General features: G+C 47.4%; 1 protein-coding gene across 5 annotated transcripts in view; it reads left to right on the forward strand.

Annotated features, from left to right (window-relative positions):
* ST3GAL4 (ST3 beta-galactoside alpha-2,3-sialyltransferase 4) overlaps positions 1–25,119 on the forward strand; it is a 179,959-nt gene that overhangs the window by 74,186 nt on the left and 80,654 nt on the right. For all 5 annotated transcript variants that reach the window (XM_081171795.1, XM_081171783.1, XM_081171793.1 and 2 more), the window contains one exon: positions 21,028–21,192. The gene's annotated coding sequence lies outside the window, so the exon portion shown is untranslated. The remainder of the gene's footprint in view (positions 1–21,027; positions 21,193–25,119) is intronic.

Here is a 25,119-nt window from a genome sequence, read left to right on the forward strand (position 1 = left end):
TTCCTGCAAGGACAGATTTATTTAAACCTGTTTGTGACAACATAAGAGCCTGTTGAATCAGACTAATAGCCCATCTAGTCCAGCATGCTTATCTCACGGTGGTCAACCAGATGGCAGTGGAAACTCTTCAAGCATGACCTGAGCACTTTCTGCTCCTGCAATTTCCAGGGGATCCCTGGAATATTATGCTTCATTGGATATCCCTGAGTTCTGGTGTTAATGAGAGAAGGAGAAGAACCTTTCTCTGTCCACAGGTGACAATAATGGAATCATTTCTTGACTATGGTAAAAGGTAATGGTAAAAGACCTCTGGATGGTTAAGTCCAGTTAACCTTGACTATAGGGAGTAAAACTCGACTATAGGGTACAGCGCTCAGCTCACATCAGGCTGAGGGAGCCAGCATTTGTCCACAGACAGCTTTCCAGATCATCTGGCGCAATGGGACACCGTGACGAGTGCCAGAGCGCACGGAAACACTGTTTACCTTCCCGCCAGAGCGGTACCTATTTATCTATTCAGACTGGTATGCTTTCGAACTGCTAGGTTGGCAGGAGCTGGAACAGAGCAACAGCCTGTCGTGCAGATTTGAACTGCCGACTTTCTGATCGGCAACTCCAAGAGGCTCGATGGTTTAGACCACAGTGCCACCCGCTTCCTGCTGTTGCCTGAGTATAAACCGCAGGTAGCTGATGTGGTGCCCCCCAGGTGTCATTGCTGGACTACAGTTCCCATCATCTGACAGTTGGCCATGCTGCCTGGGACTCATGGGAACTGTAGTCCAGCAATTCCTGAGGGCACCATGTGGGCAAGCCCTGCCTAGGACGACAGTAGTGCCCTGTCCCAGCCCCCTTGCACCTGTTTATATTTTACTCCATCCTTGTGAATAATACAGAAGTCACAAGCTTATCACCTGCATCAGACAAGAGAGCCCAGAGGACAAGATTAATGGGTGTACCCAGGGGAGAACAATTGCCTTTATTATCCCAACAAAAAGCCATGGCCATCTGTTTTCAGAGGGAGGAAACAAAACTGCCAAATCACATTTGTGGGAAAATCCTTTCTGGCTTCTGTGTGGGCTAATTCTGGAGCATTATATGAAGATCCCTTCATTAGCATTTGAATCTCAGTTTTAAAAACAAACCAGAGGCAGCCTAAAAAAATCTGAAGTTTACTTGGGCTTTGAATTCCTTGCCTCAGAGATGTGGAATAGAGGTGGTCTGAGCAGAAGCAGGCTAGCTCTGAGGCTTTGGCGCAGCTTCGGACATTGGAAAGGCTTCTGGTGTTTGTTTATTTACCTAATTGGCGGAATTTTGGTAACCTCCAAGCTCTCTCTAATGCCAGGCAGAGAGGGTTAGATGCAGGCATAGTTGTGACAGACAGCTCTAGCTTCCAATCAGGGAATGACATTTATCAACAGCCTTTACTTCTAAGCACAATGTTTTGGGAAGGGGAAGTAGAAAATCTTGTGACTCTTTAGTGCAAATTGAGTAGAAAATAAAATGTATTCATAAGTGTTAAAGCTTCAGAGACTTTTAAATGCATACATTGCCCACACAACATATGGGAAGGACATTAACTGTTTTAGAAGGAAGGAAGGCTCAACATTTAACTGCACCTATTTGTCTGAGTTCTTCGTTCCCTCTGAAAGGGCTGTGATGCCTGTAAATTTCACTGAAATCTTCCACACACACAAAAGTGTAGGTGTTTGTTTTCCCATTGCAGTCAGTGGGGAAGACATTCAGTGCTTTGGAAAAGAAGGCAAAGCAACCCTCTGCTTTGAATCTGAGACCATATGCTATAAAAAGAAACTGGTGCCTGGAAGGAATTAGCATCACTTGTTGCTCCAAGCAATGCTGGATTCTCATGTTTTGAAACCCCCTTCACCTTCCCACAGATTTTAATTTCATGGGAACATTGTCCAATGTTCTCTCTCTCTCTCTCTCTCTCTCTCTCTCTCTCTCTCTCTCTCTCTCCAGTGGTACCTCAAGTTAAGTACTTAATTCGTTCCGGAGGTCTGTTCTTAACCTGAAACTGTTCTTAACCTGAAGCACCACTTTAGCTAATGGGGCCTCCTGCTGCTGCCACGCCGCCGGAGCATGATTTATGTTCTCATCCTGAAGCAAAGTTCTTAACCTGAAGCACTATTTCTGGGTTAGCGGAGTCTGTAACCTGATGCGTATGTAACCCGAGGTACCACTGTATTTTTAAAAATAACGTAATTCTTGAATGAAAATAATATTATTTCCAGGCACATCCTTCATTAAAGTTCAAGGGCTTTAATGATCATGAAGGACTGGTGATTCAGTGGGGGAGCATCTTCAAAAAGTCCTAGGTTCAATTTGCAGCACCCCTCCTCATGATCTGGAAATGTCCCCCATCTGGGTTTCAGAGAGAGCAACAGCCAGTCAGAGTAAACTGTGCTGAGCTAGACAGAACAATGGTCTGACTCAGTATAAGGTAGCTGTCTAGGATGCTGTGCTCCTAGCGTTATTTTGTTCATCGAGATTCGCACAGCTGACTTTGGGCTGCAGGCTGTTAGCTAGAAGACAGTTGTAGTTCCTGGAACAAACATGGCAAAACGGATTGTAAGAGAGGATGGAGGCTTTATATTCCCAGCTTTTACAGGCCTTGGGGTAAAGGAATCCCGCTGCTGTTTCTCACATGGGAGCTGCACAGATTTGCCATACCAGTGAAGAATAATCGTACGAAGTTTACAATCGTGCTGGTAGGCGCAGCATTGCAAGCTCTGGAGAGGATTCACAACCACTTGCTATGCCTTCTCTGTGAAACTTGTTTGATATTCCATCTCATGGCTGCGAAGAAAGAGTTTAAAATGCATGGACAGTCTCTGAAAAGGATTCAGAAACCAGTGTAAGGCAGAGCAGTGCTCTCCTCCCCAGCAACCTGAATACAGAGCTTCTGATCTCTTTGCAATTTGTAATTCTCCTAACATAGCTTCGTTTCCGTGTTGTTTGCTACCCTCCTGTCCCTTTCCATTGGCAATCCAACCTCAGTTCACCTCCCTCCCATTCAACTCTTGTCAACAATACCTTCTTAATTTTTCTTGTAAACTTCCAATCTTTTTGTAGAATAATACATGCAGAAGGGGGAAATAATACAGACAAGTGTACTTCATTTGCATGCTTTGATTCTAAGTGGGGATTGAGGGTACTTTGATCTAGAAGTGGGATTTGATTATTATTTGTCTGTTTGTTTGTTGATTGACTGGCCGTGTGCAAGTTAACTGCAATGCGTTCTGGTCTTTGTTCAGATTGCTTTTCTGAAGGCTGTTGACAAACCTAAAACTATAAAGCAGCATATCTCATGCTGTGCAGCTTGCATAACTAATAAGTAATAAAGGAATGATTGCAATAAACTGTTGCAGTTTTGTTTATGATTTTGAGATTACAGCCAGTGTCAGTGGTCATTTGAATTGCCCTCCCTTGTTCTTCTAAATAACCTCTCCTTCTGGGATTTAGCCACAAAGTCTTGTTGTGACATCCTTAAAGACTTACAGATTTATTGTGGAGGAAGTATGGACTACAGCCAACTTCATCAGATGTTTGTTGTTTATTCTCAGTTGATAGATGCATATGTGTTCATAAGGAAATATGCATATCCTTCCCTAAAACCATCTTGGGTGCTAGATCAGCAGACGATGTCCTCTTGGTTGTTCTATCGCCTTCAGAAACTTGAGGGGGGTGGCTTGGGAGAGGGAATTTTCTGTGGCAGCCCCTAAGTTGTGGAACTCTCTTCCCACAGAGGTGTGTCTGTATAGGGAAGCTTTTTAAAGTTTAGTGTTTTGCTATGTTTTTATATACAAATAATAAATTATTAGTATTAGTATTTGAGATGAAAATTTAGGACCCCCCTATTTTATAATTTTAAGTTGTTTTAAACTGTTTTTAATATTGTGTGATATTGTGTTTCAACATTTATGTTGTGTTTTAATTGTTGCAACCCATCGTGGGACCTTAGGGTGAAGGGCAGGTAACCGCCACCACCATCACCACCACAATATCATTAATAAGTTTGAGTTTGAGTGGTTCACAAAAGCTTACACTGCAATAAAATTCATCTTAAACTGCTACAAGACTGTTGGTTTTGCTGCAGGGGACTAACAAGGCTACCTCTATGGAAATAGGTATATAACAGCAATAACAAATAAATAACAATTAGTAAAACCTCATAACTACATATCATCATCATCATCATCAAAATGTTTATTCGGCTATTAAGCCCATCATAAAGCACAACACACAAAACAAATCAAATAAAACAGTGGTCTCGTACAAGCCACAAGTAATATAACACAATTCACAGCACACAAGGACAAATATTGGCATACACACAAGGACAAATATACATATCCTAGTATTCTGCTCATGAAACTCAAATGTACTGCATGAATTGGTCACATGCAGAGCCTGGTTTGTATTGCTTCCCCCTGTCTCATGTTGTTGTTATTAAGGCATTTATACACGGGTGAATTCATATATAATTTCCAAGCATTTGTAATAATTCCACACGGTCACATTTTGGGGGGAAACTCTTTCTCAAAAATTTTGGAACACTTTCTCTGGTGTGTGTAGATATTCCCCCACAGATCTAACTGGCAATAAGCTTGAGAAGTATGCAGTTCTTGTTGTTTTAAATGAAGGTAGAGTTCAAATGAGAGTTATAAAGAGAGGCAAAATACTCTGGGGAAGGAGGAAAAAACCAACCGCGAACCCACCCCTATCATGGATATCGTAATTTGGTAAGAAGAAACCATCCATTTAAGAAAGAAATCTACCGTATTTTTTGCTCTATAAGACTCACTTTTTCCCTCCTAAAAAGTAAGGGGAAATGTGTGTGCGTCTTATGGAGCAAATGCAGGCTGCGCAGCTATCCCAGAAGCCAGAACAGCAAGAGGGATTGCTGCTTTCGCTGCACAGCGGTCGCTCTTGTTGTTCTGGCTTCTGAGATTCGGAATATTTTTTTTCTTTTTTTCCTCCTCCCAAAACTAGGTGCATCTTATGGTCTGGTGCGTCTTATAGAGCGAAAAATACGGTAATCTTTAAAATGTAGCTTAAAATCTGCTTTCTAACATCTCAAGTAAAAGTACGATTAAGAAAAGGTAAAGAATTTCCAGGTCTCAATTAACACTTGCATTGTCCTTAAAATGCCAGACTGAGCTCAGTCCAGAGCATCTGTCTTGCAAGATTTTCTGCAGCCATTGACATGAATGTTGTGTGTGTCTTGGCTTGCATCCATACATCATGTTGAGCAACTATCTGAACCCATGTGTTGAGCAGTGCACCTGTTCCCCTGCTTGTGGCACGCTGTGTAATTCCATAGGTAGATCTGTGCTGGTGGATGCTCGCAATGGGCGTTGGACTGGATGACAATCTTTTACTGTGTGTAGTCAGTGGTCTGTGCAGCAGTCTTCCCCAACCTGGTGCTCCCTAGATGTTTTGGACAATAACACCCATAATCTCTTTACCATTGGCCAGGCTGGCTATGGCTGATGGGATATGTAGCCCAAGCATCTGGAGGGCACAAGCTTGGGGATGGCCGGCCTAGGAATTTAGACAGGATCCTCATGTTATGGAGTCCTTGTTTTCTTCCCTGTAAGCCTTCTTAACTGTTTCTGACACTGTGATGGCCTGGGATTCCGAGTCTGAGAGCGATCCGGAGGAATCCCAGCCGGCACAGGAGTCCCCGCCTCCAGGGCCGGCTGAACTGGGGCAAGGCCTAGATGCTGAGGAAACTCAAGAGCAGGCACCAGGTGAAGCCATTCTGGCCCCAGAGGTGCTGGAAGACTCAGTGGCCACAGGTGAGCCTCCTCCAGGGCCCAGTAACCCTTCGGCCTCTCCTGATCTGCAGAGGCTTAGGGCAGAGAGGCGAAGGGAACTGGTTGCCCCCAGGAGGAGTGCTCACCTTAAGGCCAGAGTAGGCGGGGCTCCTGGGGGTCGGGACCGCCCCTGACCTTAGAAGAGGATAAAAGCCCACTCATCCCGGCCCCAGGTTGCGGGAGCAACGTCGTTGTTGGCTTCGGACCTTCCTGTGATCCTGATCCCTGCTCGGCTTCCTGTTCCTGACTATCCAGTACTCCTGTTCCCTGCTCGGCCTCCTGTTCCCGACCATCCGGTGTACCTGTTACCTGCTCAGCCTTCTGTTCCAGCGTTCCTGTTCCCCGCCCGTCTCTCTGCATCGGACCTCGCCCCGCTTCGTGTGGACTCTGCTACACTCACGGTACCTTACCCCCGGGACCAGCACAGTTTGCTCCCGCCACACCCGCACTCCCCCTTCGTAGGGGTGCGTTCGGGAAGAGCCAGAGGCCATGGAGGACCAGGCGGCTGCATTGGTGACTTTGGCCCAGGAGAACCAGGCCTTGACCCACACCGTGCAGCAGCTCAGTGACGCGGTCGTGGCACTTCAGCAACGCTTAGAAGCCCTACCGGCTCCTGGGGCCGACGCCCCGGCTCCTGGCAAGTACCCAGTGGCTTTGCCTGAGAAATTTGATGGAGCCCCGGCCAGCTTTCCTATGTTCCTGGCCCAGGCCAAGTTGTATATCCAGGGGCGAGCCCGGAACTTTCCTGACGACCGCACCAAGGTGCACTTTTTGATTAGTTTGTTAAAGGACCAGGCGGCCAAGTGGGCGTTGCCGCTACTCAGGCAAGACTCCCCCTTGCTAGCAGACTATACGGGATTTTGCAATCGTTTGGAGGCCGCATTCGGCAACCCCCAGAAAGGGAGTCAAGCCAACCGGGCGATTCGGCGTTTGAAACAGGGCAAGTCCACGGTGGCCGCATATACCACGGAGTTTCGGCTGTTGGCACAGGACTTGACCTGGAATGATTCGGCACTGCGGGACCAGTATCTCGAAGGGCTTTCGGACGAGGTACTGGACCAGTTGGCCACAATGGAACGCCCCACCACGCTAGACACTCTCATTCAACGGAGTCTACAAATAGACGACCGGTTGGAGGATCGTCGTCAGGCCCGGGGTCGCCGACACTTCCAGTTCACGGCACCAGCTGTTTCCGGCAGCCCCACGGTCACAACTGATTTAACAGAGGAACCTATGCAGCTCGGGGCAGTGCGGCCACACCTTTCCCCCGCAGAGAAGGCGCGGCGTCGGGAGGGAAATCTCTGTCTTTACTGTGGCGGAAGTGGACACTTCGCTCGGTCTTGCCCTGAGAAACGCCAGCCGCAGGGAAACCGCCAACCCCAGTAGCTGATGGCCCTAGCTACCGGGGGTCCCAAACCGCACAGAATGGGGCCGCACCAATTGAATTACAACACCTTATGGTTCCGGTACATCTATACCCTCCAGGAGGGCCATGGATTCTTACCCATGCGCTGGTGGATTCGGGCGCAACCCGCTCTTATATGGACGCTGCTTTTGCTGCCCAGCATCGGGTGCCACTTCGGAACAAGCCAGAACCGGTGCAGGTGGAGGCAATCGACGGACGGCCCCTGCGTTCGGGTGCCGTCACTCAGGAGACCCAGCCCCTGGTCCTGTGCCTCCAGCAGCACCGTGAGATGCAAACTCTGGATATTGCCTCCATGCCCCGGTTCCCCCTGGTGCTTGGGATGGACTGGCTGGAGGCTCACAATGTGCGGATTGACTGGGTCAAACGGACTGTACACTTCCCAGACCCCAGTTCTCCTGCTGAGACTGAGATGCTAGCAGCTGCGCCCACTGAGGAGGTTGCGGCAACGCTCCCCGCTGAATACCGGGACTATCACGACGTGTTTGAGGAACGGGGGGTAGACCAGCTGCCGCCGCATCGGTCCTTTGACTGTGGCATAGACCTCCAGCCCAGAGCGCCTCTACCGGTGAGTCGCTTATACTCGTTAACAGAGCCAGAGCGCGAGGCTTTACAGGACTTCTTGCGCAAGAACCTGGAGCGTGGGTTCATTAGGCCTTCTACCTCGCCCACTGCTGCGCCAGTGCTCTTTGTTAAAAAGAAATGTGGGGAGCTCCGCCTTTGCCATGATTACCGGGCCCTGAACAAAATTACCATCCCGGACCGGTACCCTTTGCCCCTTATTTCGGAGTTACTGGAGCGGGTGCAAGGGGCGCAGGTGTTCACCAAGCTAGACCTCCGGGGTGCCTACAATTTGATTCGGATCCGCGCCGGGGACGAGTGGAAGACCGCATTTGGGACCCGGTACGGACAGTTCGAATACCTGGTTATGCCCTTTGGTTTGTGCAACGCGCCGGCTGTGTTCCAACGGTACATCAACCACGTGTTCCAGGACTTGCTAGACAAGTACGTGGTGGTGTACTTGGATGACATTCTGGTTTACTCCCGTGACCCGGCGTGCCACGAAGGCCATGTCCGGACCGTGCTGCAGCGCTTGCGCGAGCATCGTCTGTACGCAAAGCTCAGCAAGTGCGAGTTTCATCAGTGGTCAGTGGACTTCCTGGGTCACCGACTCTCACCAGGTGGGGTGCAGATGGATCCTGGGAAGGTGGCAGCGGTTCGAGAATGGGCGGCACCTCGGAACCGCAAGGACCTACCTGGGGTTCGCCAACTATTACCGGAGCTTCATTGCGGACTATGCTCACCGCACCACCCCGTTGACCCGACTACTGCGCCCCAAGACGTCGTTTTCCTGGGACAAGGAGGCGGAGGAGGCGTTTCAAGGGTTGAAGGCCTGTTTCCAGAGAGCGCCAATCTTGCAACATCCGGATCCTTCTCGACCCTTTGTGGTAGAGACTGACGCCTCCAGTACGGCTCTCGGTGCCGTCTTGTCTCAGCAGCACGGACCGGAAGCGCCACTTTTACCCTGCGCCTTCTATTCCCGCCAGCTCCTCCCAGCGGAGCGTAACTATACTGTGTGGGAGCGGGAACTACTGGCCATCAAGGTGGCCTTTGAGGTTTGGCGCCATCATCTTGAAGGAGCACGACACCCGGTGGAGGTGAGAACCGACCACCGGAACCTGGAATACATCCAGACCACCCGCAAGCTGAACCAAAGACAGATCCGGTGGGCGTTGTTCTTTTCCCGGTTCCAGTTTCGGATCCGCTACATCCCTAGCTCTCAGAATCAGAAGGCGGATGCCCTGCCCCGGAAACCTGAAGACAACGCAGACATGGTACAGCAAGCAGAACCCACCACGATCCTACCTCCGGCTGCATTCCTGGCCACCCAGGAGGCGCAGCCACTGCAGGTTCGGGTGCGGGAACAGCAGCGGGTCGACGCTTGGGCCCAGGATCGTCTCCGGGAGCTGGCTGAAGGGTCCAGTCCACAATATCCGGGGCTGGTCCTGCATCAGGGCCTGCTGCTGCACCATGGTCGTCTGTACGTCCCGCTAGGGCCTCTACGGCTGGAGGTTCTCCGGATGGCCCATGATGCCCCAGCAGCGGGGCACTTTGGATGGTATCGGACCACCCATTTGGTCAGTCGGGAGTTTTGGTGGCCCCGCCTGAAGGCTGACGTGGCTCGCTACGTTGCTGGTTGTGATGTCTGCCGTCGCGCCAAGGGTCCTACCGGGCGACCCCCCGGCCTACTTCAGCCATTGCCAGTTCCACCGCGCCCTTGGCACACGGTTTCGTTGGACTTTGTAGTGGACTTACCCTCGTCTCGTGGCTGTACCTGCCTTCTAGATTTCTCCGACCATTTCACCAAGATGGTACACTGCGCTCCCTGTCCATCTGTACCCACAGCCAAGGAAACTGCGCAGCTGTACCTTCAGCATGTCTTCCGCCTGCATGGACTACCTGAGCGCGTGGTGTCCGACCGGGGCGTTCAGTTCACATCCCGGTTCTGGCGAGCATTACACCAGACCCTCGGGACAGAGGTCTGCCTCTCGTCAGCCTACCACCCACAGACCGATGGCCAGACGGAACGGGCGAACGCGGTGCTAGAGCAGTACCTCCGGTGTTACTGCAGCTACCAGCAGGATGACTGGGTCGACCACCTGGCATTGGCGGAGTTCGCCTATAACAACGCGGTGAATGCGTCCACCCAGCAGACCCCGTTCCAGGCCAGCTATGGTTATCATCCACGGCTGTTTCCAGAGGTGCTGCCGGCATCCGCGGTCCCGGCAGTGACGGAGTGGCTTCAAGAGCTCCAGTCCCAGCAACAGCTTTTGGTGGAGCAACTGCACCAGGCCAAGGAAGCGTACAAAGCCCAGGCCGACCGCCACCGCCAGGTGGGGCCGGAACTTCGCGTCGGTGACCTGGTTTGGCTCTCCACTCGCCATCTCCACCCTTCTCGACCTTCGCGGAAGCTGGACGCCCGGTTCACCGGCCCGTTCCCTATCGTGAACCAGGTCTCACCTGTGGCATTCCGTCTCCGGTTGCCAGCACACCTGAAGGTTCACCCGGTATTCCACAGGTCCCTTCTGAGTCCAGTGGCCCCACCCGACGAGTTCCACCCGAACCGTCCCCGACCGCAGCCAGTTTTGGTGCAGGGAGAGCCTGAGTACGAGGTGGAACGCATTCTGGACTCCCGATACCGCAGGGGAAGGCTGCAGTATCTCATTGACTGGAAGGGATATGGGCCAGAGGACCGTTCCTGGGAACCAGCGGCCAACGTCCACGCGCCTGCCTGCATCCGAGAGTTTCATGCGGCGTACCCCAGCAAGCCGGGTCCGGACCCTCAAGTGAGGGGGGGCCTGGGAGGGGGGATGGTGTGATGGCCTGGGATTCCGAGTCTGAGAACGATCCGGAGGAATCCCAGCCGGCACAGGAGTCCCCGCCTCCAGGGCCGGCTGAACTGGGGCAAGGCCTAGATGCTGAGGAAACTCAAGAGCAGGCACCAGGTGAAGCCATTCTGGCCCCAGAGGTGCTGGAAGACTCAGTGGCCACAGGTGAGCCTCCTCCAGGGCCCAGTAACCCTTCAGCCTCTCCTGATCTGCAGAGGCTTAGGGCAGAGAGGCGAAGGGAACTGGTTGCCCCCAGGAGGAGTGCTCGCCTTAAGGCCAGAGTAGGCGGGGCTCCTGGGGGTCGGGACCGCCCCTGACCTTAGAAGAGGATAAAAGCCCACTCATCCCGGCCCCAGGTTGCGGGAGCAACGCCGTTGTTGGCTTCGGACCTTCCTGTGATCCTGATCCCTGCTCGGCTTCCTGTTCCTGACTATCCAGTACTCCTGTTCCCTGCTCGGCCTCCTGTTCCCGACCATCCGGTGTACCTGTTACCTGCTCAGCCTTCTGTTCCAGCGTTCCTGTTCCCCGCCCGTCTCTCTGCATCGGACCTCGCCCCGCTTCGTGTGGACTCTGCTACACTCACGGTACCTTACCCCCGGGACCAGCACAGACACTTTCCTCCCTGTATGTGCTCCTGGTTCATAAGGAAACTTGCTATCTTCCTCAAAGGGCAATCTGCCAGCCTTGCCAGCATCTGGCATCTCTCAAAAAGTTGTCAGAAAGTTGCTATAACAACCGTTGCCTGATTGGTGGAAGTATATTGTATTTTGTGTGTTTGTGTATGTGATTTATAACTGGCAATACACCAGTCTTTGCTAAACTGCAGAGTTAATAGTCATGCATTTTTAAAGGTGCTTCCTTGTGATGATGTAATGGTGTTTGGTCCTAATGCACTTGAATTGCCTTTCGACACTCAGAATCAGGAGTAAAAGGAAAGATTTCTCCATTTGTCTGATATTTATGTGAAGTGGCTCCCGTAATCTGTGGTAATGTGTACAAAAACAGAAGGCAATACTTAATGTGTGTTACAATGTCTTAAGAGGCTCTTAACTTAGTTTTCTTCCCCTATGCTGCACTTGAGAAGCAATAGCTTTTAAAAAATGTTTTTAAAAATTCATGCTGGCGTAAGCAATACCTATAAATATGTTGGCTTTCCAGCAAGCCATTCATCTAAATATTCTGGTGTGTTGCAGGGTAAACAACCAGATATTCTAATTTTACTAAAATGCAAATAGTTTGAAATGTGTATGTTGTAGATTAGGTTTGTGTTTATGGGGAAGAAACCACATACTTACTGCTTTAGTTTTATATTAAGTTTTAAAAAATATAAAATCGTAGAATTTTTTTTTTTTTTAGTGTTATTTCTGTTCCCAGACTTTGGTACTAGGGAAGTTGAGCCAAAATTAGAAAAGGCTTTACAAAGAAAACTAAGTGTTTTTCTTTGAATTGCCCATGCTGCTCTGTTTCTGTATTACTCAGAATATATTGTGTTTATTGTGGAACTCAATGGCATGTTGCAGAATATACTTGCAGAACACACACACAACCCATTCCGTAGGAGCCCTTACATAATTCACCCTCCTTTAAGAGCCTCATTTCTGAAAATAAGCGAGGGCTCTGTGCGTCATGTGAATTCTGTTGTCCTTTCCCCCCACCCTGCATAATTCTTGAGATGAAGTTGTCCTCAAAACGGACCTTCTCCTCTGAACTGCAACCCTGTCTGCAGTTTGCTCAAGCAGATGAGAGCTGGAGTCATGTGCCTGCATGGGTTTCGCTATGAATGCACACATTACCTTCATGAAATGCCTCTTGCTCTGTTGAAAGCACCAGCATCCAATTGTATCCTCACTCCAGAGAGAATTTTAGCCTCATTAAAGAATTCTATAATTCATGTTTTTTAAACAACAACAATAAAGCTTCCTTTGTTGCCAGTGACTTTGATCTAACCAATCCTTGCATTTTTAGAGGATTATCTTGGCCACATCCTGGTTCCTTTCTGCTTTAGGGAATAACCTTATGCTCTTGCCTCTTGTTTACTGGACCAGCTGATGTGTTAAGTACCAAATGGTCCCGTCTCTCCCCCACCCCCTTGGCCTTCTGCCTGGCTCAGTGCTGTGGCCTTGTCTTGAACTCATAAGTAGAAATAAAGTTTGCCGTTCTCTCTTTGGGTTTATTTTATCCTTAATTGTAGCAATGAATGTGTCAGCTCCGCAGCTATAGGCATTTTTTTCTTTTTAATGTGACTTACCGTATTTTTTGCACCATAACACTCACTTTTTTCCTCCTAGAAAGTAAGGGGAAATGTCTGTGTGTGTTATGGAGGGAATGCCTATGGGTGGCGGGGGGGGGATCTGCTGCAGTCATGAGCAGAGGATCCATGGTTCCCCTTCCCTCCTCTGTAGCTCGCTTTGAAACAGCAAAGCGGGAGAAGAGCCGCTGCCGGGGATGAGTGGGGAGGAGGGAGAAAAGCAGAGCCTGCTTGCTTTAAAGGAGCAAAGTGGGAGAGGAGAGGAGCCGTCTCCCCTTATACCCCTCTTCTTCATTATTAGCAGCATCCTTCTCCACCCACCCCACGCGTGCTCCTTCTCCCCTTAAACCCCTCTTCTGCATTATTATCAGCATCCTTCTCCACCCACCCCACGCGTGCTCCTTGTCCCTTGAGTGCTTTTCCTTCCCTCCCCACTTAAAACGTGGTTACAAAGTCCGGATCCACATGGATCCTCAGGATTTTTGCATTGGGCTACTCCAAACTCACTGTCAGATCACATGTCTGTGGCCACAACATGAACCACAAAAATCATACATCCACTGTTTCATTTAGAATATTTTTTTTCTTGTTTTCCTCCTCTAAAAACTACGTGCGTGTTATGGTCGGGTGCGTGTTATAGAGCGAAAAATACGGTATGTCATCTTGCTCTTCTGAGGCTCAGGGAAGGTTACGGTATGAAAAGCATACAGTAAAATATTAATTAAAAGTGAAGCAAAGCAAAACACACAAGCTAATCAATGTGATGGATGGTGACTTTCCTGCACTTCTGAGCTCTTGGTTTCTGCATGTGCTTCTTAACTCTCTGACCTTCTGCAAGCCTCTTTACGTCACAGTGGCTTTTTCTGATGTCACAACAGGTCTCTACAAACAGAGAGGTTGTGTCTTCCCTCGGTTTGCCATTGACTTTGCTTTTTTGTTGTGGACAGAGCAGCTTCTCTGCTTAGGACAAGGAGTAATGGGATTTGGAAAAGGTTAGAATTTTCTGAAGTCAGTGGCATAGCATGGGGGCGGACACAGGGCCAGTTGCCCTGGGCGCAAAATTGCTAGGGGGCACAAAAATTCAACAGCTGGCGATGCCTCGGTATAGCTACATGCTTCCATTGCTGGGCTCCATTGAAAGTGGCTTCTCCATGAGAACCAGGAAGTGACCTCTTCAGAAAATGGAACGACTCTTCTTTTCTTATCTCTGCAGCTGCAATCTCCTGGGTGATGTGGACACTATTACACAGTTGAATGTGCATGTGTACTCTATCAATTTCCCTCCCTCTAACTCCCCCTCCACTCGGCCCCAGGCACTGGCAACCCACGCTATGCCACTGCCTGAATTCCTTGAATGCTACGCATGTATTGCTCAGACTTTTGTATGACGTCTTTTGGGATTCTGTAGGAACATAGGACTATAATGTTTGGCAGTTTTTCTATGTTTTTGGTGTTCTTATTTTTATCTGTAAGCCTCCTTGATTCTTTATCAAGGAAAAGAGCAGGATATAAATAAATATATAAGATGACAAAAAGCTGCCTTATACTGAATCAAACCTTTGGTCCATCTAGGTCACAGTTGTCTATGCTGACTAGAAGGAGTTCTCCAGGGTTTGGGGCAGGCAGGAGTCTCTTCCAACTCTGCCTGGAGATGTTGGGCAAGATGCTCTGCAACAGAGTTACGTCCTTTCCCCATTGTAAGTAAGCAAGGTAGATAAGGAAATGTAGACAACTTGCTCGAGAGGAGCTTTGAGACATCTATGGAGCTTGAAAGTTGTATTCACTTAGTAAAAAGTTGTATTCACTGAGTATAAAGTTGTATTCACTGAGAGCCAGTGTGGTGTAGTGGTTAAGAGCGGTAGACTCGTAATCTGGTGAAGCGGGTTCACATCTCCGCTCCTCCACATGCAGCTGCTGGGTGACCTTGGGCCAGTCACACTTCTCTGAAGTCTCTCAGCCCCACTCACCTCACAGAGTGTTTGTTGTGGGGGAGGAAGGGAATGGAGAATGTTAGCCGCTTTGAGACTCCTTCGGGTAGTGATAAAGCGGGATATCAAATCCAAACTACTACTACTACTACTACTACTACTACTACTACTCTTCTTCTTCTTCTTCTTCTTCTTCTTCTTCTTCTTCTTCTTCTTCTTCTTCTTCTTCTTCTTCTTCTTCTTCTATAAGAGCTTTTCCAGATCCTTATCCCATATTTCCAGGCACATCTTGTTTTTGTTTTAAACATATTTTTTATTAAAGATTTCTTAGTTTACAAAAGTATGTGCAATGTCTCTTTTTTCAAGTTACGTTTTCTACAGATCAGTTTCATTTGTTGAGAAATTAGTGTTACATTAGGAAGAAAGGGGGGGAGAGGTGGAGGGGGCCATGGTGAGTTGGGGTGGAGTCCAGGTGACGATGTTTCTATTTTACTTAACGTATGTGTGGGGTTTTGTGTCAGCGTCGCTTGTGTGGGTTCTCTTTACTATTCGCTTGTGTTCCTTTGGTGGTGGGAGAGGTTGGGGCTGGCCTAGGGTGTGGTTGTTCGTTTGTGATTGGCTGTGGTGAACTTTGTTTTCATGTGTGAGTGGGGTGGGTGGATGTTTTTGAATCAGGTTACCCCTATTGATTCGTACGCTGTTGGTGGATTCTTGTCGTCGTCTTGTCGGGCTGTGCATGTGATAAAAGGGAGCCATACCGGGGTGAAGGTGCCTTCTTCCATTTGTCCCCGTGTCAATTTCAGTTTATTGGTTATTTTTTCTAATAAGGCTGTTTCCCATACTGTTTGGTACCATTGGTCCATGCTTACTCCACAACTTGTTAAAAAACGAATGGAAAAAAGAGCATTGCTCTTGATTCGTGAGGGGCTAGAAACTTTAAGAAAATTTGAGATCCACAGTAATACTAACGTTGTGCCCATGACATCACAAGACAAAGTGCTCTGGCAGTGGCCAGACGACCTTTTAGTATTCATACATGGACCTTTTACCTACCTAGTTATAATTTATTTCCTCTGCTGTTTATGCAAGTTGCTCCATAAAGGACAAATGGGTTACTTTGAAGTTTTTGCTTGAGTAACTGCCCAGAAAATTAAAAGGAATTATGTACAACCAACCGCAGTATCATTTCGTGGAGGTAATTTGACAGGAGAAAGTTTCACACTGTTTAATAATAAGTAGCACCTGCACTGGAGTTGGGAGTTTGTATTTAACTGACTGAAAGTAACCACTGACGTATGGGAAGTTATTTCCCAAGATACATAGCTGTAATTATATTCATGCTGGGAGTCCCATTATTTTGCATCAGCCCGTGGTTTTCAGCAGGTGGAATATACCCAAAACTTCTTCCTGGTTTTTGTAGACATCAAAGGATCAGACAAATGCCAGGTCCCAGGACAAAAGTGCTGTATATTACAGTACTCGCTGTCTTTCCATTGGTGCTGAGTGAGTCAGAGCCCTCTAATAAGGTAGTTCTTATTAGATATCTCTGGTAAGAAGGAGCAGATGGATCTTGCTCAGGGCATTTGATCTGGCAAGGGACTATTGCATGAGTGGAACTGCTGGGAAACAGCTTAATTGTTATGGTAAAACGTTTCCAATGTGCTGTACAGTGGTACCTTAGGTTAAGTACTTAATTCGTTCCGGAGGTCCGTTCTTAATATGAAACTGTTCTTAACTTGAAGCACCACTTTAGCTAATGGGGCCTCCCGCTGCTGCCGCGCTGCCACCGCATGATTTCTGTTCTCATCCTGAAGCAAAGTTCTTAACCCAAGGTACTATTTCTAGGTTAGCGGAGTCTGTAACCTGAAGCATATGTAACCCGAGGTACCACTGTATTGTTTTGTCCCTTTGGAAATCTGATAAATTCTTTCTCGGCTTGTGAAGCATGTTGGGATGTGGACATGGAGCAAAATGTGAACTACAGTGGTACCTTAGGTTAAGAACTTAATTCGTTCTGGAGGTCTGTTCTTAACCTGAAACTGTCCTTAACCTGAAGCACCACTTTAGCTAATGGGGCCTCCTGCTGTCGCGCAATTTCTGTTCTCATCCTGAGGTAAAGTTCTTAACCTGAGGTACTATTTCTGGGCTAGCAGAGTCTGTAACCTGAAGCATCTGTAACCTGAAGCGTCTGTAACCCGAGGTACCACTGTATACTGTGCACCATGAACAATGCTCTCAAGTGACATCAATTACAGGGACAGAAGCTATTTTATTCTGAAATAAATTAATATTTTATATCCTGACATTAGTGTGCTTGTGTAGACACATGTTGGATCACGGATACACACGGAGTGAATACAGCAAAAAAACAAAGGGGGGGATCTGATAATTGTGGATTAGTTTAATGCAGCAAACATCAACTCAGATAGACAGAAAGTCTGATGGCTGGAACCCAAATCCCGTGAACCGAGTTAAGTCAAAGAAATAAAGAACTGTGTGTATTGCATGGTGACCGCAGGCACACAATGTGCCTGCATAGTTTTGCACAGATACCCACAAGGTCTCCTCACCCTACTTTTTCTCATATTGAAAGAAGGCTTGACCCATTGGATGCTGGTCCATTCGGGCAAGTGGGATACTTCCCTACCAACCTGTCTGCCTCCATCTGTCTGCCTTCTTACTTACAGCCAGTCCAGGCCATGGCAGCATAAAAGCTGAGGATGGGGACAAGACTAGTTAACCCTGCCTGCTGTTGGCTTGGGCACTGCCTACTGCTTGGGCTCCCTGTGTTCTGCTCCAACAGTCTTGATGGGCACCAGCTACCACTGGCTTGAAAGAAGCACTTGCTGCGGTCAGTTGGGTGTGGGGTGGTGTCCACGACAATTTCTCTGGTTTGTGAATGTGCTGCAGCGCTTAAGATAATGTTTGTAAGTGCATTAACTGATCTAGAAGTTCTAGCCTTTAGTTCTTCCTCCACCACCACCTTGGATGTAATTCTGAAATACTCAATAAAACAGAATGCTGGAGAGCGGTGTGAGTGTACAGAAGGTTGCACTGATCCTAAATGTATCGCGGAAGTGCATTCAAGGGACTGTCAAGTTTGAAGCCACAACGAAAACCATGTGGCTGAGAGCCACAATGACTTCCCCCCACTTTTCACTCCCCACCAGCCCTTGCTGCTGTTTTGCATTCCCCCCCCCATCCTCTTTCAACAAGGATTCACCACTTCTTTCCAGTACTGGGCAGCTATCTGCCTAACTCTTATTTCACCTATCTCACCCATTATAAGACCCACAACTGCTCTTTGTCCCTGCACCTCCTCCTTAAAATGCAATGATGCTTAAGGAGTGCATAGTGCTTTATCATGTTCAAAGGAAGTTACATGCATTTTCTAACTGTAAACCTTACAAAAACCTTTATGAGATAAACCAGTATTCCTAGCCACTCTCCCCTTCATTGCAAGGTGTTGTGCTCTGTGGCGCAGCAAGGCTCAAAGAGGGTGTAGGGCAAGGCGAGATTCACAAGGAAAGGTGAAAGAAGGTTCAGGGGGGATAACAAGGCAAAGTGAAGCAAGGCAGAGTTCACGCTGAATGCAAGGCAGAGATCAGGGTGGCAGGAAGGCAAGGATCAGGCTGTGTTCCAGGGGAGACAGAGCTCTAAAGTTGCCCCAGCAAGCTGAAACTGATCCCTGCAAAGCAGATGTTCTGCCACTAAGCTTATGGCCCTTCCTTAGTTTGAGCTTGAGACTTCCAGATGTGTAGCTCAGTCTCTATGCCACTGCACTGTGCCCTGTGTCAGCTTTAGCTGGGTATAAAGCATATCTTTAAAGCAATTTGCCCCTCAAAGATTCTTGGGAACTGTAGTCCCATTGTGCAACCCAGCCTTTTCCAACCAGGTGCCCGCCAGATGTTTTGAACTGCATCATTCATCACTGATGGATGTTGACCTCCAAAACAGACCAGGAGGCAGCAGGCGGCTGTTGTAACCCATGAATTCAGAAGACTTAGGTTTGCTTTGACTGCACTGGAACTAACTGGAGGTTACAGTTTGGACTCAAGGTTGAGAAAGTCTGTAAACCAAGATATGCTTCCTTTGGTTTGCTTTGACTTGGCCTTGTAATTATATGGAATGTTTTTAAAAAGCCCGTTCCAGGTTCCAGGTCTCACAGCTGCATTCCCTCCCTTTTAACATATCTAAATGAATCAGGCCTGTCCACCTTGGAAAACATGGATTGTAAATGTCAGTGTCAGTCTTATCCTTGCACTGCTTCTCAGAAGATAGAGCTTGGCAGGATGTGTGCCTATGAGCAGATCTTGGTGTTCCAACAGTTTAGCTAATTCTATTGCAGATTGATAGGGGTGTTTATAGGTGGCCATTCATTTTGGACCATAAAGAAGGCTGATCGCCAAAGAATTGATGCTTTTGAATTATGGTGCTGGAGGAGACTCTTGAGAGACCCATGGACTGCAAGAAGATCAAACCTCTCCATTCTGAAGGGAATCAGCCCTGAGTGCTCACTGGAAGGACGGATCGTGAAGCTGTGGCTCCAATACTTTGGCCACCTCATGAGAAGAGAAGACTCCCTGGAAAAGACCCTGATGTTGGGAAAGATGGAGGGCACAAGGAGAAGGGGATGACAGAGGACGAGATGGCTGGACAGTATTTTCGAAGCTACTAACATGAGTTTGACCAAACTGCGGGAGGCAGTGGAAGACAGGAGTGCCTGTCGTGCTCTGGTCCATGGGGTCATGAAGAGTCGGACCACGACTAAACAACAACGACAACATTCATTTTGGATGGCTTCTGGAGTGGGGAAGAAGTGACAACAGTAAATACCTCTGAAAAAAAATTCTTTCCAACACCCTAAGTGCCTTGAGACTTTCTTTTGTCCCCTAAATACATTTGTGCTGCTGTTTGTGCTGACCAATGTAAAACTATGTTGAATGCAAAGCTGAATTACCGTATTTTTCGCTGTATAAGACGCACAAGACGCACCTAGTTTTTGGAGGAGGAAAACAAGAAAAAAAATATTCTGATCTCAGAAGCCAGAACAGCAAGAGAGATCACTGCACAGTGAAAGCAGCAATCCCTCTTGCTGTTCTGGCTTCTGGGATAGCTGCGCAGCCTGCATTCGCTCCATAAGACGCACACACATCTCCCCTTACTTTTTAGGAGGGAAAAAGTGAGTCTTACAGAGCAAAAAATATGGTATCTCCCTATTCCTCAATATTTATATATCTAGAAATATCATCCATGGTTTTGCTCCCTCGGTTGCTTGCAGCTGGTCTGTTGCAGATCTCTGTCCCCAGTGTTGTAAGGCTCACGACATATTCAGAACTTGAGTTAATTCAGGTTCAGAGTTTCAGTTTGCAGTCCGCTGCTCATCTCCCCATAGTTCTTTCCTCATACATTTCTGCCCAAGACCTATACTCTGAGATTTTCCTGTTCCCTCGAAGTCTCTGCCCTGCCACCATGGTCTCTGAAGCTGTCTACCTGTGTGACGCAGCCTCTTTTCCTCCTCAAAACTCAGCTCTTCTGTGGTATAAACCTCCAAGTTTCCATGTCCAGTTGTAACTTGGCCCATAGCTAAACTTAAGCAGGCACAATGGAAACAGCCACAAATTGCTTCTTTGTTCATCCCATTTCTGCCTTCCTCCTCTCCTGGTGAAATTTGGATTGTAAACTCCTTGGGGCATGGACTTTTCCTGTAGTACATACTGATGGCACTACACAAATTCTACCACTGTAGCTACTACCAATAATTGTAGTTAATAATAATAATGATTAGTTCACAAGACCATGGTGCATCTGTATGTGTGTGTGTGTAGATTTGTTAGTGTCTTCTCCAACCCTGGTGCTCACAATCCCTGACCATTAGGCATGCTGGCTGGGGATGATGGGAGTTGTAGCTGAACAACATGTGGAGGACACCAGGTTGAGGAAGGTGGCAGTGGGCAACCGTCCATTGGGTCACATTATTTAAAATGTTATTGAATGTGAGAAGAAAGATAACAGTAGCAACAGACATAAAAAATCCTGATTCCCCCTTCCGTCCACTCTTTTCCATGAGCATTATGACTATAATTTTCTTTCCTTAGCAGCAGTGCTGCGACTTATCACAGTGTTTTCAGGAAGCGTAACTGTAATCTTGTCATTTGCGCAGGCACGTTTTCCTTAATTTTTGTTATCTCTTTTCTTTCAGCTGGGCCTCAAAAGCTTGGTGTGGCCTTTCAGATATTTTCCAGGAAGGGAGGTGCATATTTCAAGAGGTCTTGAACTTCTGGGAAATGAGCCTGGAGGAAAGGGGAAGGGCCTGACGGCCACCACCCCTGGTGTAAAGCATTTCCTGAGGGATACGGCAAAACTGGTAAGTCCGGAAATAAGGATTGCATGTGAGACTGGCACGCTAAAGGTTGTCTCCACTTCTTCAGTGGAGTTTCCTGTTCAGGGGAAGGGGTGGCAGCATAGCTGTCAACGTTTTCCCTTTTTTAAGGGAAATTCCCTTATTCCGAATAGGATTCCTCGCAAGAAAAGGGAAAAGTTGACAGCTATGGGTGGCAGCCATGTCCCAGGAGCACGGCCGGATTTACGTATAAGCTAAATAAGCTATAGCTTAGGGCCCCACTCTTGCCCCACCCCTAAAAAATTAAAGGAAAAAAAGATGTACATTTCCAAAATATAAGATAAAAAACAAAAATAAAACCTACATACAGTAACAGTTTTTTGTGTTCTGTAGGCTCCTGTGATGTAAGCAATGGGCCCCGCCTGCTAGCCTGCTCCCTAAAATATCACTGGTTTGCTCATTTCTATATATAGGGTGCCTACATTCTGCATGTGCAAATGGCTTTAGATACCTATTAGGTCCATAAATTACCATATAGCATTTATTCAACACAAAAAACAGCGAGAATTTGTTGTTGACAAAGGACAGCTGGACATATAAAGGGCCCCATTACCTTCAGTAGCTTAGGAGCTCATCAAATGTAAATCCGGCCCTGGCCAGGACGCTTCCCCTCCTGTGTCCAAACCAGTGGAAGGGAGGTTATTCTGGAGGCAGGAAAATACACTCCTTTCCTTTGCCTTCCTCCTGAAACATCCCTATATAGCACAGCGAATTGAGCTGTCCCCCCCCCCCTTTTAACCTCATGACAACCCCCAAACCCTGTCCTTCTACAGGACACTTACTGCAAGCTGTTAGGGGCTTGAGCAAGACAATTTGCTAACCTGGGCTCCTTTTGAGGAATGGCAGGATATAAATTTAACATACAAAAAAAAGCAGTTCCTTTTATCCTTGTTCCCCCAACTTCACGTCTGCAGGGCTTTGTTACCTTTCTGTTTACGCTTTTTCAGAAGTGTTCACACCTTGGCAAGAGATAAATTAGAAACAGCTTAAGGAGGCCAGTTAGCGTAAAGCTGGTTTGAGAAGCAGCACCTCAAACAGTAGCATTTCATAACAAAGGGCATGATGTATTTGCATTTTTGTTATGTGATCATGGATTAAAAACCCAGTGAGTGTGCAGTACATTGGAGTGTGAGCACAGCCTAATTGTTCTTGCTGCCTTCTGTTATTTTACATTTATTTGCACTCCACACACTATGCAGTTATTCCTCCCTCCTCCATCCCTGCAGCTGAATGGACACACTCTTTTAAGTCTTTGGAAATCTTCTGGCATATATGAGAACTTTAAATCTCTATTATCCTTTTGCCTAGTACATTCTGGAGGGGGAGTAGGAGTCGAACTTGCCAACCACAACTTTAACCTTGGCAAATTCCTTTCTTTTTGCTCATCTTTTTGCTATTGTGTATATGTAAACGTTTAGCCTTGGTCAATGTGGAGTTGTGCCAATTTGTGGTGTTATATGCACAACATAAAAATAAAATAAAAAATTTGGGTGGGGAGGGGGTGTTGAGGAGAAGCAGATGACGGCAACTTTGAAGATGGTTATGAATCTTATTCCCTAGTAAAGCTTTGTTTTGAAATAGAGAGGCTTGGTAAACCTTTAGCTCCATTGAAGGAGCAGGTGTCATAGTAGCTTTGTGGCAGAGTACCTCTTTTACATGCAGAAGGTATGAGGTCCAATCCTGGCAGCCCCAGTTAAGTGGATTAGGTACTGTAGAGGTTCTGAGAAATACCCCTGCCTCTGAGATAGAGATGGGCCTCCACCGGTCAGTATTTGGGCTAAAAGACCAGTTATTTGTGTCATGGACAAAGAAGGAAGGAAGAAACTAAACATTACACATTTATTTATTTTGTCTCTCCTCTCCTCGGCTGCAGCTGCACTCAGCTGCAGGATGTATAGTGTATGCATTTGTGTGTGTGTGATAATTATATTGCCCATGACGTTCTTGAGCAGCTGAACAAACGCAAGAAATTGCCAGCAAAACTGCCTTGCTGGCTCAGCCAGGATTCTGTAATACTGCATATCATAAAGCATGAGACAGATCCCACAACCCCCCCCTTTTTTTGAATTAGCAACACAGCTGGTGCAAACCTCTTGGTAGCAAGGAGGACTTTTCACCTGCAGGACTGTTTATTTTGAATGCATGCAATCCATGTAAAATAGTCATCGCCAGCCTACTCAGACTTTGGGGCCCCTGGATAGTTCAGGAGTTGCTGCCCTATTCCTCCTTCTTTACCGTTTGTTTGTGGCCATGCTGTCAGGGCCTAATGGGAGTTGTTGTCCAAAACATCTGGAAGGCACCAGTCGTGAGTTCCACCCCAACTGGACAAAGGCCAACGATGAAGAATTAAGTTACAGTGGTACCTCTGGTTAAGAACTTAATTCGTTCCGGAGGTCCGTTCTTAACCTGAAACTGTTCTTAACCTGAGGTACCACTTTAGCTAATGGGGCCTCCCGCCGCTGCCAAAATTCTGTTCTCATCCTGAAGCAAAGTTAGGTACTACTTCCAGGTTAGCAGAGTCTGTAACCTGAAGCATTTGTAACCCAAAGCGTTTGTAACCCGAGGTACCACTGTATATCTATTGTACAATTTGTAAAGGATAGATCTGGGCTCACCCAACTTTTTGAGGCTGGGGGCACACTTGGAAATCTGAGACATGCCACACAAAACACCCCTTTCATTGAAGAAAACTGTTGATGTTCATATCCTGCCCACAACAAACAAAGCAGAGACCAAAAGAAGTCGGCACACCTCACCCTGAAAAAACAGGAAAACCCTGTTTGCAAAAAAAACAAAACAAAAAAAGAAGAAAATCCCAACAACCTGATTAAAACTAAATAAATAATGGGAGGGACTGGGGACCTTGGAAAGCACCAAGGGGATATGAGGGCACCATGTTGCAATGTCAAGAAGCTCATAGTTGGATAGGGCTTAAGAGTACTCAAAGTGGAGTTCAGAGCCAGTTCAGTCTGCCAATATCTAGTCAAACACTGAGCAATTTCTTTTGAAATAGGACTCTTTCGTTTGTGGATGTACTTGTTTACTTGATTCCTTCATGCCTGTGGGTCTGTTTGGTTTGGGCCATGCGGGGCTATTGATAAGGGACATTACTTTGTACCTTGGCCAATACCTGTACAGCGCTTCGTTTGCACAAAACTGAGCAACTGGAGGACTAGTGTCATGTTTACAGTAGGTGTGTGCCTGTGAACACTTCACATTGTTGAAAGCCAAATAAATGCAGGGCATTACCTAACTAAACTTGAGGCAGCACAATAAAGAACTGTGCCAAAGTATATTTCAAGTAGGTTTAACATAATTGCTGTATGATTCGGAGCCATGCTGCAGAATGCCCATTAGTTTCCATAGCCTAGAGCAGGGCTCCCCAAACAGTGATCTGCTGGCTGACAGTGATCTGTGAGCTTCGATCAGGTGGTCCTTCGTGCCTTGTGCTTGGAGGCGGGAGATGTCACATCCATCACGCTTAATAGTCATATTGATTTTAATTTCTTTTATATTTTGCTTACATTTCTTGATTCTGTGGAGTACAATATGTAAGAAATAAAAGATGCAATAACAATGCAATTTAAAAAAAAATAACAGTAACAGGAGGTTCTCAGGTAAAGAGAGTCCTTTCATGCAATCGGCAGCATAGCACTGGTTGCTGGTGCCTGGGGCAGGCACACGTGCACTGGGTGGGTGGGGCATCAGCCCAGCCCTTGATGCTGCCAGAGCGACCCCATCCTCTCCTCCACTGGTGCAAAGTGGGGCCATGCTGCTGGGGGAGCCCAGTCAGCTGATGTGGTCTTTGGTGGGTGGAGAGGAGCACCAGGCTGGGATGCGTTGCAGCACCTGCCAGGGGGCTCCTGGTTTGTGCCCCCTCAAAAATTGTGT

This window comes from Podarcis bocagei (assembly GCF_964188305.1).
Source record: "Podarcis bocagei genome assembly, chromosome: 15".
Classification (NCBI taxonomy): Eukaryota; Metazoa; Chordata; class Lepidosauria; order Squamata; family Lacertidae; genus Podarcis; species Podarcis bocagei.